Genomic DNA, 14294 nt, shown 5'->3' with positions numbered 1-14294 from the left:
CAAGGGGCTCTCACGCAACGCTCACGTGTGCGCCTGCGTCGTAGCAGAAGAGAAAAAAAAGTACTACATATACAGTAGTGTGTGTGTGGGGGGGTGAGGCAGGATGGTTGAGGGTGACCGTGGTGAATGAAATGAGGTGGGGGGGGGAAGAGAGATTTTCCAAACGCTTACACCCCCCCCCTCTCTCTCTTTAGCTTCCAAACCACGAACCTTGCGAATAAAAACACACCAACCACCAAAGTGCGCCGACTTCAAGGCAATCGATGTGCTTGGCGTCGTGTAAATATGATGATGAACCGGGAGCAACATCGATTAATCGGGCTCTATCGTTATTGGGGTAACGGGTTGTTGTACACGTGTGTACACGTGTGTGTGTGTACACGTGTGTGTGTGTGTACACGTGTGTGTGTGTGTACACGTGTGTATGTGTGTACACGTGTGTATGTGTGTACACGTGTGTATGTGTGTACACGTGTGTATGTGTGTACACGTGTGTATGTGTGTACACGTGTGTATGTGTGTACACGTGTGTATGTGTGTACACGTGTGTGTGTGTGTACACGTGTGTATGTGTGTGTGTACACGTGTGTATGTGTGTGTGTACACGTGTGTATGTGTGTGTGTACACGTGTGTATGTGTGTGTGTACACGTGTGTATGTGTGTGTGTACACGTGTGTATGTGTGTGTGTACACGTGTGTATGTGTGTGTGTACACGTGTGTATGTGTGTGTGTACACGTGTGTATGTGTGTGTGTACACGTGTGTATGTGTGTGTGTACACGTGTGTATGTGTGTGTGTACACGTGTGTATGTGTGTGTGTACACGTGTGTGTTGTTGTACCCTCGCTGTGTCCACGTCGTCGCACAATGGCAACAACCGCACCGCGTAGCAATGCGCAGGGAATATGAAGAAGCAAAAGAAACACAACCGAGGTTTTGAATCGGCTCTTTGTTTTCAGTTAATATTCTTTACTGTAACGGTGTCGGCGAATAGCGGTGAGTGGCAGCAACGGATATGGTTAATAACACTGTAGGCAATGTATACTGTAGGATCATTACGGGGGGTTACGTTGCGATAGGCCCCAAGCCCACACGTTGTCCAAGGCCCCGTATTGCAATGCCCGCGTAGTTTGACTCTCAATCGAAAGTATTTCTACTTGTTCTTGCCGAGTGTGTGTACGTGTGTACGTGTGTGTTCGCATTGTGTGCACATGCCGCGGCGAGTGTACAGAGAGGAGGGCCTCGGGAGGGGTGGTGGTGGTGGTGGAGGGGTGCCTTTAAGACGACTCGCAAAGCCACGGGTTACATTGCATCGCACAATCTCTCTCTCTCGCTGTCTTCACGACATCTAATATTGATATTAGAACGCAGATTTTGTTTTTAAACACAACAAAAAACCCGTAACAAACGCGAGAGGGTTATAAGAGAGGAGTGTGGGATGAAGATCGAGACACATAACAACAACAAAACTCCGCCGACAGCAGCAGCAGCAGCACCTCCTCCTCCTCCCTCCCCCATCCACGGTTCAGCATTCCCCGCACATCCACGCAATGGTCGTGGGGGGGGTTACCATGGCGAAAGTTGACACACAGGAAGGTGGGAAAAGTTGAGAGGAGCGGGGAGGGCGCGCGACTCACGGGGTAGGCGGCGGCGGCAGCGGCGGCAGGGGGCGCGGGGCCGGGCGACCGCTACAGAGGCTGGGGGCCCAGGAGCGGACTCGCCGGGTGGCTGTGGCCGCTCACCGCGGGGCTCGTCGCAAAGCCACGCGTCGCCATTTTTCAGAAACACAACAACAACAAAAACACCAGCACCACGATGGCGTGGTCCAGCACAACACGGTTCAGCCAGACACACACACACACCACAGGGCCAGCCAGCCACACACACCACAGGGCCAGCCAGCCACACACACACACACCACAGGGCCAGCCAGCCACACACACCACAGGGCCAGCCACACACACCACAGGGCCAGCCAGCCAGCCACACACACCACAGGGCCAGCCACACACACACACCACAGGGCCAGCCAGCCACACACACACACCACAGGGCCAGCCAGCCAGACACACACCACAGGGCCAGCCAGCCACACACACCACAGGGCCAGCCAGCCACACACACCACAGGGCCAGCCAGCCACACACACCACAGGGCCAGCCAGCCACACACACCACAGGGCCAGCCAGCCACACACACCACAGGGCCAGCCAGCCACACACACACCACAGGGCCAGCCAGCCACACACCACAGGGCCAGCCAGCCACACACACCACAGGGCCAGCCAGCCACACACACACACACCACAGGGCCAGCCATCCACACACACACCACAGGGCCAGCTAGCCAGCCACAGCCCAACCTACTGTCTTGCACGCTTGTCCAGACTGCTGATGATCATGCAAATTATAACCCCTCCGACCCCCCCCCCCGGCTGGTAATTTGTAATTAATATGGACGGGTTTTAATTTGTATTAATATGACTGACGAGTTGTAATGAAAGTGATTGGTGGGAGGGTGCATGGGTTTGGGAGGGGGGGGGATGTTGGGGAGGAAATCAAAATGGGCATAAATTAAGATATGTGGAGGTTTATGACGTTGGAGCAGATATGTGTGGAGTGGGATGTGATGTTTATTGGAGGTGACTTATTTGGTACGAGCCGTGTGTGGGATTATTTAGAGGTAGAGTATTTGCCAACTGTGCCTTTTTTTGCAACCGATTTCAGCAAGGGCTGGTTCAAGCCAAGCCCTATTGCCCATGGAAGCCATTTGGTACTGTAATCTAGTCCTATACATATAATAGCAGGCTAATACGCCTATATTTAATATCCTACACCAAGTGTGGCGGTAAAAGCTCGGCTTATTATTTCCACTGGGTTGTATTGTTTGTTGTACAATAACCACTGCAGTTGAAATTACAAGTCTCAAAATTACAATTACATTGCGACATAATTCCATTCCCACGCATCACCCCTCATCCTAGTTGGCTGCTGTGTGCCTTCAAACATCGTGAATGGTGCTTTATAACTGAATTGGGTCGTATCAATAAAGTGGTGGATCACATTTGATTTTGTTTCCAAAAAATGTGGACATGACTAGTTTATTCTGTGCTCTGATTTTCGACAAGTCACATGTTGACATCTGGAATTTGATGGCTGTCGTGATTTATTTTTCCAAATGTCCATTCTGAATTTAAACAATCCACAGAAATGAATTTTTTTGTTATCATAACCATGTTAAGATGAAACGTAACGAAATATATACATAAATGCTTCTGTAAGAAAACATTGTTGTGGCACAGTGCTGTTAAGCCACATATGTGGGAGATTAAAACACCCCACTGTGAGAAAATATCTTAAGATATTACTGAAATTCTATATTTGCAGGATAAAGCCAATTGTAGACAAAACTATTTTATTTGTAACTACTGTACTGTACAGTATTCGGAGATGTAGGTATTTTCTAAATAAGACCGTATCCATGATATGTAAAGCTTATATTGAAGCTCAATTTTATATACAGTATTGTGGCATATTTCAACACTTTAGTTCTACATTGCACTACAGCATGTTGGGTGGTTTGTATTGAAAACGTATAACAGGAAGTGAATCATTGTTCTCTGGATGTCAGTGCCTATGTTGATTGAACATTTTTAATTAATTTTATGAGTAGAGAATGTCTCGTTTAACTGTATATTTTGGTTTACATGCAGTTTTCGATATTCGCCATGGTAAATATTTCTTTCCATGGCTTGCCCATAAGCCAGAGGAGCTTGTGGTTATATAAGCTTGTTGCTTATAACCACATTTTGTTGTAAACATTCTGAGCCTGCAGGACTGGGGCGTCCTCTGCTGTCAATTGTTGTGTTCTTAGCTGGATAAAACGGAGTTCAGGTGAAGTGGAAAATCAAGAAAATAATTCCCTCAGGATCAATGATAAGTACAGTACTGTATTATAGTTAACGAATCAAGTTCCGTGGTATTGTTGATGTTCAGGTATACATTTAAAAAAGCTATCTATCTGTAAGCACAATACTGTATGGCCATTTTACATGATGGAAGCCCATGGACTATATTTCAAAACTATTCGATTACAATGAGTTTGCAATAAATTAACTGGATACACAGACATATAGATACTCATAATAAAGGTTTTTGGGTTAGATCGCGTTATTTATAAATGTGTCGTAACTCTCCACCACCCGACACGGCCAATCAGCAAAAAAAGTGTCACGTTGACAAAAGACAAATAATTCACTACTTTAGCCCACCGGTGTGTTGAAGAGTGAATCCACAACATTTACAGTTTGAGTACGACGATATAGATACTATTGACATTAATAGGGCTGCTCTTAAGAATGAGACATCCACGCTTTTACCATCCTCATACACTATCCACAGCTGCAATTAAAAAAGGAAGCCTCGAATTTGCATATGTTCTCTGATCCACGTATTCCACTTTCAGTCTCTCGGTTTAATTCCCAGAATGCATCTCCACGTTTCTTTACGTACTTTTCTAATGTTTTTTTATGTTCATCAGAGTCCACGTTTCCTATCCATATGTCATGCCAGGAAATATGCACTGACTGCACACTTTATTTTATTTATTTTGGTACACTGTATTGGTATGTTTCTTTTCATGATCAAATTATGATAATCCAGGTTCACTTTCAATAATTCACCAAGACATGATATTTATCTCGAGCCTTCTATGTAATGTTTTTAATTATACCGTGTAGCTTATTATCATTGCTTGTTATAATGGTTGTCTTCAGCGAATCACTACAGGTATGCGTTCTTAAAAAAAACACATGTTAAATGAAATTTCGTAAATCAGAATGGCTTTTCCCATTAATTTAATTAAAAAAAATCATCAGGGAAGTGTTTTAAATAGTCATTCCAACTATACTCCTAACCTAACAAATATACACCTATATCACTTTTGACAATACAGAAATGAAAATAAATAACATAAGTCATGTAAAATCAGTGAATACACAATACATTTAATAAGTAGGTTATTTTGAATATGTATTTACAAAATACATCATCAATGTACATTGTCATTTCATATTGTTTGCTGATATTTTGTTCCACTGTATGTGCAATATTGTTTGGTGATGGTCTGAGAATGCTATGCTTGTCATGGGCAGAATATGTAAAATAATATGTATTACGTGCCCATATTTTATTCAACAAATGTGTTATGTATGCATGAATTAATATTGCATAACATTCCACTCTATATTGATTCCCTTCTCTGACAATTCAATAAATAGTTGCAATGAAAAAATCTATGACTTAAAGCTTTCGTGACTGCAGAAATCTATGTTTTACATTGCAGTGGGTTTCGCGGCCTCTAGTGGCAAGAACGGTTATTCAAACCCATTACATACAACATACAAAATATGAACATAAAATTTCATTTTTTATAACGAGTTGCGGATCTAAATGTATTTAATTGATTAATCAATGCCTTGTTGCAACCTCACTAACTATATGTTGTATGGCATGGCTGACTGAAAAGCAAATATTCCAAAATACAAGTCAACACGGTACCATTGTAAAAGTAAGTTATTGTTACCGAAACATTTTCTGGATTCACTTGTTTATTTGCCAAGAACATGGAGAGATAGTTGGTGGCTAAAACCAAGACTGCGCTCTAAAAAGTAATTCCAGTATTGTAGGTTCCACTGCCAATATACCATGCATCTATCACTTGCAGTCGCCTCCCAAGGGCCTCTGGAAATACATTATCTTGATCTTCATGGTCTCCATCTGCACGGATAGTCACACCCAGAAAGTAAGACTTTCATGTGCAAAGGTTTTCTGTGGATGTGCTGGGCTGCCAGGTGGTGCAAAGGCCGAGTTATCAATGAATACATTTGACCGTATATCCGAATTAGCAGCATAAAATTGTTAATTTATAAATATACTGCACAAGTGGTATGTGGTTATGGCTACCACATTTCTGGGAGGCTCAACAGGGACATTTAGTGGGCTGACAGCCTCTCCCACTGTCAGACCCACTTATGTTTACATAGCCATGCCCACTAAATAATTAGCCTTATCTACCCACGCAGTGAGTGACCTCACTCGTTATGACCCTGTCCCCACCTACTGCTCGACCCCGTCCACGACTCAGGTAGTCCCGGCTTTTTGTTCGCATCATGAGTAAAGTATGAGGATATACACTGTAGTGGTAATGTAGCTATTAGCTCACCAACCTGCTCCAGTTCTGTTGACAGCTTTGTTTCTTGTCACATGTTAGCGTGCAAAAAAATTGTCATGTATCACTATTGCCAACGTGTTATATATGGCTCAGGCAGGGATAGCAAAAGTTACTCGTGAAATTTCTACCTGGGCACTTCAATGGTTTTGGATGTATATTTTAGGCACATCTAAGATGTAGATAATCGTTAGTACTGCACTGTATACTTATGAAATGGCTTTTTATTCCGGGATAGTATGATAACCATTCGCATAGAATCAAATTATATACGTTTAAATTCACCTTTCCTGATAAGGAAGAAATGCTATGGTGTCGGACATACTGTACAGTACTCCAATTAACTGATGATTTCAACCAAGCTGGAATGATGGTGCATTCAGTTTCATGAATGTCAACCCAATTTTGTATTCCATATGTTTCCTAAAACTAGATACATAAAAATTACAGACAATCCCCGGGTTACGGAAGGATTCGTTTCCCGAGAACGATCCGTAACCCGGATTTTCCTTACGTCGGACACTGAACAATTTTACTCCCCAAATCAAGATAAATTCCATTCACCTTAATCCTAGTGAAACTCGAGTGAGACTTAAGGCTGCCCTCCTTACACTTCGCTCCAGGGTATCCCTCCGCGACCTCACCGCGCTGCACTACTCGCGTGTACGTAACGCAAACAAAAATTCCATGTATTGATTTTTTTGTAACATGATATATGGGAGGACTTCCTTAAGTCGGGTCTCGCGCAACCCGGAGACTGTCTGCATACCCCAGATGCATTGTTTGGATGAGTTTGAAATGTTTACTGCTGTGAGTGATGGGAAGTCATGGGAAAATGTTTTTTTTGGGGCAAAAAAACGGCAATGTAACGAAATATCGTACAGCAAATATAGTACAACAATCTTCTATGGGCAGCTGAAGAAAGGACACCTAAGATTGCAATCAGTGTGGGAAACTGATGTCTGAATTCGGTGGTTGGCCCTCAGCATGCAGATATGCTGATTAAATGTCAACTTCATTTATTGCCCTATATTTAGAAAATCAATACAACACCCCTTGCTATGTGCTTCATGATTTAGAGGTGCACGTGGGAATGCTACATTGAACTTCAAAATACATTAATTCTGCGTTTCTTATTAAAGCAACATATTACATTATGGTGGCATTTTAAAATGTATCACGTAATATTTAGAATATATGCAGGATTTGCTATCACTAACAGTTCCATCACATGTGCAGTTACTTTGATGTATATGTAATATACATTTACATGTACATTACTTATACATATTTTTTTGTAAAAAAAACAGTAAGATTAATTATATAACCTTGTAAATACAGTATTACACACAATATTCTACATAAAGTTAAATTAAAATGATAACGCATGCTTGTATGGTTATGTGATAGACTAATGGAGTAAAAAAGTGATATGTAGAAACGTTACATTAATTTAAGTCAAATAAATATTTCACCAATCTATGTTAAATGTATATGTTGCGTATAAAACAATATAATGCATAATGTGCAGAACAAAGTGATACCAAATGCGCAATACTGTAATGGCAAACACAGCAACAGTTACTAAGCTTCCCACCAGATGGAGATACTGTCCCACATCTCATCGGTCGCGTGGTTATTCAATCCGATTTCTGAAAAAATAGCACCATTAAGCATCAAGCAGTACACATCATTTCCGTTATTGGCCAGGATGTGGTTGAATGTGAAATGTTCTATTCACCATAATCATGATGATAATCTCATCATAATTTGCCTTGAACTAAATGACCCTGCATGTACCAGCTGATGTCATGTCTCGCACATCTGATTTGCACGTTGGCTATGTACGGTGCAAAAGAAGTTCAACATACATCTCAGAAGCCAAACAGGGTTTTCAGGGCTAGTAATTGATTGGGAGTCTTCCTGGTAATATCAGGTTTTGGCCTGAGAGGTGACCAGAAGAACATTGGATTCTTACATCTAGGCCCGGTTTTGAGTGTTCCCCCCTCTGTCTTCCTATTTCACACCTGTATCTTCGTCTGTCCCCGTGTCTGACCTGTGTCTGTGTGTATCCCAGTTTTTTCCATGTCTCAATCTGAATTTGACACGTATTCTTTTTTTAATTACACAGTAGTACAATAGTCAACCTGTATCTAATTCGTAATTATGTTGCTTAATCTTTTTATATTTATGCTGTGATCATTCTCAATATAAACTGCCCGAGCCGAGTTGCGCTGCAGGGAATTTAGTGTTCAACTTGAATGTCCAATTCGATTCATCATGTGACACCGTTGTTTTGATTTGTATTCACTTCATTGTTGTAATTTATTTCATTTACTTTACTTTGATAATTTTGGTGACCCAAGGTCGCTCTTGCAAATGAGACTATCCTGATCTCTTGAGTTATCACGTATGTGGGCTGTTCTCTAACACAAATGGGTTCACCGCTCTGTAAGATATACCAAATATCATTTTGTCACATGACATGACGTTGATTGAAAATATTGAATACAATTGATTTTAAACCAAATCAGTTGTTTATGGTGAATCATTACTATCACATTTCACCTTCCTTCAGTGGCACGTGGCCTGACTGCATATCATTTGGCAATTTAAAGTATTGTACCGAAAACAAAATGCACGACAGTAATTCAAATACATATTGCATAGAATAAAAAAGATCGGTTTGTTGATAATTTTTGAACAGAAAAAGTAAGATTAATTCATTATGGCAACTTAATTAATTAGTTCCCCCCATTATTTGGAGAATTGCAGACTGGTAGTCATTTTTATAATGGATTAATGTGATCTAATTTACTGCTTAAGCACACCTTTGTGCAATGATATCAGACTGATGTTATGGGTGAGTCGTGTTGAGCTGTCTGGGTGAGAAATCCCGCTTACTCTAAAACATGCAGACATTATTCACGTTGAACAGGTTGCAGTGAAATCTATGTTAGGCATTTACCTGTTAACCGTATGCCTAATAACTCTTCCTTTTTATTCGTCTTGGGTTGCAGGTGCACCTGGATGTATACGTATAACATGTATATATTCATGTTATTTTTACCAAGGCTGAATGTAACATCATTACAATCCAGATGCCACCGGTTTGATTCCATCTCCCCAGTGCAGCAGTTGAAACAGGGGAGTAAGTTCCTAAAACACCCATGCCTCTGGCCACACACCAGTAGCTATCAGTACACCACAGTTTAACTGGCAGTCACATGTGGTGGGGGTAAAGTGTGTGTAAGCCCACCTCTTCCAAGAGGTCTGGTCAACGTGGAAGAATAAACCAAATACCCTCTAGAGTTCCCTCTAGTGGAGGCCTTTCCCTACCGTAGTGGCACATGCAAGCAAATGCAGGGTTTGTGCATTTACCCTTTAGTTGAGAAACAAGGGCGAATGTGACGGGAGGCCGTCGTTCTGTGTGTATATTCATGCATGCCGGTTAAGGCATTCGTTACTTAATTCCACTGGAAATTATGCTCGTTTCCTGACTTTCAGAACCAGTAATTGATTCTGAAAACAGTTCCCACTTTACCAGTTATCGTTAAACATTTTAACGCATACTCTTTGGTTCTTTCGGCAAAGTCACGTAGGTATAAAATAAAATAAATCACGACGTTTCGGGCGCAACACAAGCGTCCGTCATCAGGTGTGATGACGGACGCCCGAAACGTCGCGGCCTATTTATTTATTTATTTTCTACCTACGTGACTTTACTGAAAGAACCAAAGAGTATGGATTCCTGCAGTCACGAAAGCTTCAAATAATTTTAACGCAATTACTGTTACAGAATAACTCCTCTTATCTCCAGCTCCGAAACTGTAGGGTCCGAGAACACTTGTATTGACTTTACCATAAAGTAGTACTCTACATACTGTATCCTCCCAAGAGGGATGAAGAGTCAAGTCGACCAGGGGCCAGAATTAGAACTCGGAACAACTGGAAAGATTAGTTGGTGAGTCGCTAATTAAAATCAACTACCGTATTTTCCCGCATATAACCCGCAGAGGCATATACCCCGCAAAAATAGCGTTTTGTGTAAAACAAATTTCAGATAGCCCGCACCTCCATATACCCCGCATGCATTCATATATGTAACGTCGTTACCGCAGCTTAATTCCATCATATTCATACGAAGTTTACATTTGTAATACATTCCACTATCAATTGTTAACATTAAAATCATAACGTGCACAAAGAAAACAAACTAACCGGAAATGAGTGAACTTAAAACAGTAAATAAGTAATAAAAGTAAATATCCAATAAATAAGTAACAGAACTGGTAGATAAGTACAGTTCTAGCACTGGTAGAGTGCGCACTGCGCAGATAAAAAGCGGCATTACGGTAACGCCGTCGCCTCGCCCCCCCACCTCTCCCTCCCCCCTAGCCCGCACCTCCATATACCCCGCAGGGTCTTGTTTTGTTTGTAAAAAATGGTATACCCCGCGGGTTATATGCGGGAAAATACGGTACTTTTATTGTGGATTACTCAGACCGCTTTAAAAATTCCGGCTGTCCCATATTTTGCCTCCCGAAGGTGGAAACCCCCTACAAACCACGCCCAGAGCGACGGGGATTACGATGACCCACATCTAAAAACACAGTTATACTTTTTTTACAACTATTATACGTTCCTGTTATCCGATGAGTAGAATAATCGAACCGGTGTTTTGTAGAGGAATCAATAGTCATATCCCAATTCCACTCATAGCCTTTTGCAAGCCACCCACTCTACCGCTGCGCCACCTGGTGGATACAATAACAACTACAACATCAATACAATTATTTAATTCTAGATTTAAAGCTTTCGTGAGTGCAAGGATCCATACTCTTTGGTTCTATTGGGTAAAGTCACGTAGGTAAAAAATAAAATAACAAAAATCACGACGTTTCGGCCACAACACAAGCGGCCTTCATCAGGTGAAGGGACGAGACTGTCTGGAGGACAGCGCTGGAGTGAAAAAAGCCACGCTCAGATCACGACCTTTAAGCTGTGTGAGAAGAAACAAAGCGCCTTGACAAAGGAATTAGCATATAATTTAGCATTGAAATGGCTGAGTGATTAGCTTGTGACTGGTCACAGAAATGGCTATGTTAAAGTTAAAGCATACACCTCCGCAGAGGCACCCCTTGACAAAGGAATTTGCATAGAATTTAGCATTGAAATAGCTGAGTGATTAGCTTGTAACTGGTCACAGAAATAGCTATGTTAAAGTCAGAGCATATACATTCACCGAGGCACCTAGTACAAATCAAACAGGAGAATTTAGCGAAACACAACCACGCTCAGACCGCGGGCCTTTAAGCTGTGTGCGAGCAAACAAGGTGTCCTGACAAAGAAATTAGCATAAAAATTAGCATTTGATTGGCCGATTTTAGAAAAGAGGTGGTGTATGTGCCGGTGGACTTGCCGTTTAGCGCGGGGAGGGGGGGTGGGAGTTTACCTATTGATGGTGTGAAAAGGGAATTTATAAGAGCTCCGAAAGTTTGGGGTACCACTACTTGAAAAATATACTGTACCATTGAAATTAGTTTAATGTCTAGTTCGATTTAGAACATCTTTCCAATGGTTGCTTAATTTGAAACCATCTTCTCGGTTGAAATTGTGTCTGTGTTTGTAGATCTGAATTGCCTCGTGAACAAATCTCTGATAAAAACCCGTGGGTTTGCAAAGAACCTTGGTATCGGAGAAAATTATATCGTGATCACCCACAGCGTTGTAACAGTGATCAGCCACGGCAGAAGAATTCGTTTTGCCGTGTTTCAAATCTGATTTGTGCTCGCGAATTCGGTCAGAGACATGTCGCTTTGTCTCCCCGATATAGCAATCACCGCAGGTACAACTCAATTTGTAAACCCCCGGGTACTGTAAGTTAGGAATGACATCCTTCATGGATGGGATCAGATCACGAATTTTGTGTACTGTATTGAACCGGACCTGGATCTTGTGTGTGTTTAGAATTTTGGAAATCTTTTTAGTAACGCCTGCTATATATGGTAGTGTGATGGTTTTGACCGGAGTATCAAGTGGTTGTTTCTGTATGGAGGGAGAAACAGCTTGGCGGATGGTACGGTCAGAGTAACTCTGCCTTTTGAGGGCCAGGTGTACATGTTTTAATTCACTGGTCAGGTGGTGTTGGTCCGAAATGCAATGTGCCCTATGGTATACAGTTTTGATGAGAGAATTCTTTTGGGCTGGGTGGTGGGAATCAGGTTTCAAGTAGGAATCTGTGTAGGTCGGTTTCCTGTAGACAGAATGCCCCAATGAGCCATCAGGTCTCCTCTCAAACAGAACATCTAAGAATGGTAGCTTGCCATTTTTCTCCACTTCCATGGTGAATTTGATGGCAGGATGTCTGGAATTGATGTGGTGTAGGAAAAGGTTCAGAGTTGGGAGGCCATGTGGCCAAATGACGAAAGTGTCATCCACATATCTCTTCCACAGCATATTCTTGGTTCTTTCGGTAAAATCACGTCGATATAAGATATTAAATAAATAAACACATTTCATCTAAAATAATAAAAGCAAAAAAATTATGCTATTTTTTGAAAATAAAGTATTTCCCCCCAAGCAATTCGCACCAAGTATTTTACCACACAAGCTTGACCCTTGCCTACCTTGTTTCCAAAAGTTCAGTGAGATTAGCATCGGAAATTTCTTCCATTCAGCTTCAAGACCAAGCAGAAAAAATGTGTTCCATCTACATTGTATAAAGTACCTATGGCATTCTTTGACGAGAGAATGCAAAGATAGCTTTTGACCTTGGTTACAATGAAAGACTGCATCGGGAAAAAATATTTTCAATAAAACCACAATGTGTTGTGCAGTTTCCTTTTGATATGTTTTGTCCATAAGTGGCTTGCATTGTTGGTCTATGTGTTATGATGAGTATGGATGTTTCAATGGTTTTCCCAGGTGTAGGAAAGGCCATTTGTATGAAAATGGTTACAGGACGTTTTGTTTTCTTCAATTGCAAGCGATGGCTAATGCACTGCACTGTGAACTCAACTAGTCAAGTTTTATTCCTGGCCGTTGCTACCGCTGCGATAACCATTGGATAATTATTGTCTGTTTAGAATAGTTCTAAGTAAAATTAAGTGCCATTGAGGCTTTTAAAATCTAATTATGGCATCAAACCAAAAACTATTTAGTTCAACTCAACCTGAAGTATGTGTGTTCATTAAATGGCGTTAAAATAAAAATTGGGTCTTGTGCTTAAACGTGCCAATTGTATAACTGGCCTCAAGGCGCAGTGTTTTGTATAACACAGCAGGGTGTACCATCTGGTTAAAGCAATCCGTGACCAGAATTTCTTTCCTGTCTTGTGCCATATCTCCACGCCTGACCCAGTGGTTAAGTCAAGTGAACCTAAGTTCACACGTTGCTTGTTAAGCAAACAATATAGTAGATGAGCGCGATATAATCTTTCTAATACCCTTGCCCTACGCGCAGCTTTGTCAAAATTCAATTCCAGCAATAATGGGTATGATATTAAATTGTGAAGACAAGTTTTCGAGGAACAAAATAGATTATATTTCTTTGTGAAATGCTTGGCATCTTTTGCTAAAATCACAACTTATAGTAAAAAAAAAACTATTTTCATACTTTTTTATTGTTTTGATTACTAGAAATTTTAATAGACATATGTAGAAGTAATACTGTATGAACACCATGTCAGTATTACGTTTAATTTTAATCATACATATGCATTCATTTACCGATAATAGCTGCTCTTGATACTCAGCAGGAAGATAAAACGTGTCAAGATATACATCTCAAATTATAATTAATCTCATTATCATTATACTCTTTGGTTCTTTCGGTAAAGTCACGTAGGTCGACAAAATAATAGATCGCGACGTTTCGATCGCCACATAAGCAATCGTCCTCAGGTGGGATAGAGAAACAGGCTGCTGAAACAAGTCCTTATATTTTTATTTAAAGCTTTCGTGACTGCAGTAATTCATATTCTTAGCTCTTTCAGTAAAGCCACGTTGAAGGGAAACAATAAAATAATAAAATATGTATAAAACAATAAAAATTCTCACGACG

At 41.2% G+C, this 14294-nt stretch overlaps 1 protein-coding gene across 1 annotated transcript in view; it reads left to right on the top strand.

Annotated features, from left to right (window-relative positions):
• The window catches only part of LOC116938640 (acid-sensing ion channel 1-like), a 276037-nt gene that overhangs the window by 1389 nt on the left and 260354 nt on the right, over positions 1 to 14294 (top strand). The window lies entirely within an intron of this gene.

The sequence above is a fragment of the Petromyzon marinus genome, chromosome 4 (assembly GCF_048934315.1).
Source record: "Petromyzon marinus isolate PM22_M1 ecotype Great Lakes invasive population chromosome 4, UKy_Petmar_22M1.pri1.0, whole genome shotgun sequence".
Classification (NCBI taxonomy): domain Eukaryota; kingdom Metazoa; phylum Chordata; class Hyperoartia; order Petromyzontiformes; family Petromyzontidae; genus Petromyzon; species Petromyzon marinus.
The sequence above is the reverse complement of the archived record's forward strand: the minus strand, read 5'-3'. Positions and strand labels throughout refer to the sequence as shown.